This window comes from Branchiostoma belcheri, unplaced genomic scaffold (genome assembly GCF_001625305.1).
Source record: "Branchiostoma belcheri isolate BF01 breed outbred unplaced genomic scaffold, Haploidv18h27 scaffold269, whole genome shotgun sequence".
Classification (NCBI taxonomy): domain Eukaryota; kingdom Metazoa; phylum Chordata; class Leptocardii; order Amphioxiformes; family Branchiostomatidae; genus Branchiostoma; species Branchiostoma belcheri.
The window spans coordinates 147,609-150,303 of NW_017803875.1; positions in this window are offsets into that span (position 1 = coordinate 147,609).

The following is a 2,695-nucleotide window of genomic DNA, read 5'->3' on the forward strand; positions in this document are numbered from 1 at the left end:
CCCTGATGAAGGTGACAGACGGTCATCGAAACATCGACTCGTGAAAAATAAATGAACTTTGCTATTTATATTCCCTATTACACATACTTCAAAGATATCCTCTAAGTTCATTCAGTCCTGACGAAAAAGATTCCTTCTTTAAAAATAACTTTCTTGGCATTTCTCCAAGAAAGGTTACAGGTACAGGAGCAGTGCTCAACAATATCAGACATGTCTTGGTTTTATGATGAACAATTTTCATAGACATATATGTATAAATTCCCCAACACCACAATAACCAATGCCTTAGGCCACATCGACTTAATTTTATGGATGACATCCTATGAAGACCCCCAAACTAGTGCGCGCGGGCGAATAAAAAAAAAATTCCGGCCAAAAATAAAAATAGCTACTAAACCACAGGAATACAAAGCTGGTATTGTGAATTTGCGGCAGTACTTAGCGACGTATATGACAAACCGGACACATGCTGGNCTGACAGTGGTCAACATAGCCGAAATGGCAAAGATGTCTGCTGCCATGCCGGAAGGTGGATGGTAGATAACTATGAAGAGAGGAGACAAGAAAAGACGTTTTGTTTCTTACTTTGATGCAATGATATTTGATGCAATGATATTTGATGCTGGCTGTGTATATGTGATGTTCCCACTGAATCAAAATCATTTGTACCATGATTGAGTCAAAATTTTACAATGTAGGAACCTTGTTTTTTCGGCCCGTCTTGTTTTTTTTTTCGCCCGCTCGCATTAGATTTGGAGTCTGCGGAGGATATCATCCATAAAATTTACTTGCTGTGGCCTTACAGTCATACATCAAACATGGGCGAACCTCCCAACAATGCCAGGATGTTTGAAACATGAAACAATCGGGTGGCGCAGCCAAATTCGCCAAACACCAGCAGACTTTGCACTAACCTACTCCTAACAGCACGTCGGCAGAACGTACTGCGCCTGCGCGAAACCCGTAATGTATTGTACATAGCATTTCGGCAGAATGTCTCATATAACCTTGTATTCGCTCATATAAGGTTAGCATTTTGACAGTAGTTTCCAAATGTTATGTCGGAAAGAATATCCTTTGCAACAAACAAAATTCTGATGCAATGTTGACCAAAAACCCAACGAAAAACTCGAAAATACGGGGTTCTGCGCAGGCGCAGTACGTTCTGCCGACGTGCTAATCCTAACCATATTCGGCTAGTTTTGGGGAAGCCAACTTCGTGAATGTGTGATGGGCTTTAGAGATACTCTAACTGAATATTACACTAAAATTTAGAGAACTGAAATAAAATGCATTTCATTTATTAATTAAGTTCTATCACGGAGGTTTTAAATCAACCTCCTTGGTTCTATAGAATAATTTTTAAAATGTCTCTGCCCTCAATTTTGAATAAACCACTACAGAAAATTGTTTCATAAACATTTTTGTTTGTTCCGTCTTCATAACTTAATATAACCATTTGTCCTACACGTAAGGACAATAAGGTTTTAAGCTATGTCCTATATTTTCTGTAGATTTAATTACCAAATCATCACTCACATCATCAAAACAAAACGATGATGGTCAGACTGACATGTCCCTTAAAAAAATTAGTTTGTTACACATTATAAATAACTCCATAATATACTTTAAATTAAATTAACATATTAAGTACAAACTGATGTACCCCTTTTGCAATCTGAGGCCACACCAATTCAATTTCTTGGTTAACAGATTCGCCCGCTTCATTTTTTTCTGATTTGCAAATAAAAATAAAAATTCAGAATCAACTCCAAAAAGCTCATATTTTGCCCTGAACAGTTGAAAACAGTCCTTTTCATCCTAGTTGTTACAGTTATTCCATCTTTCAAAGCAATGGTATCATTAAAAGTTCAAAATTCATTGTTTAAATTTTGAACCAGCCTGGTGTGTTGACTTCATGGCTCCTATCGTACCATTTTGGGCCATAATAGGATGCCTAGGCCTGTTTTTATTTTTTTTTCGCCCGCCCGCTCCATTATTTTCCTAGAAAAATCCGTTAACCAAGAAATTAAATCGGTGTGGCCTGATAAGGCAATAGTAATACAGACATAATGATCAAATACTAGAAGTAATTGACCGACAAGAAAAGCACTGGTCCCATAAATAGGTTTTTAACATATTATAAGATCTTAAATCAAACATGTTGCAGTTTAATTGACTGCCAAACATAACTTCAATATTTGAAACAACAGAAAGCTCTCTCTTGTCTACATACTGTTTATATACAGAACCAACCATAGCTACAATTTGTGTACTACTAAGGGACTAGTAAGGAGACAAATTCTAAGAAGAGGGGTACTGCTTTAAGACAAAAGGTGGGAGAGAACTTTGTACAGGAACTATAATTTAATTAAAGTTCTTTCATGCAATTTAAGTTTTTTTAATATTTGTATACTCAAAATGAGTTTAACCTTCTTGCCGAAGAGTGCTCAGAGAATCAGAGTGCTATGATTAAAGTAGATTCATTTCTTTTACCATTGCTTTTCAAATGAGACTAGACTATATTCCATATTTCCGTAATAATTTCATCAGGTTGGTAAACGAATGAATAGCAAAGTTCTTTGATCACAACCATTTATTTTTCACGAGCTGACGTTTCGATGACCGTCTGTCACCTTCATCAGGGCAATTCTGACTGGTTTACTGTGCACTGACACTAGATGTTACTTGGTGC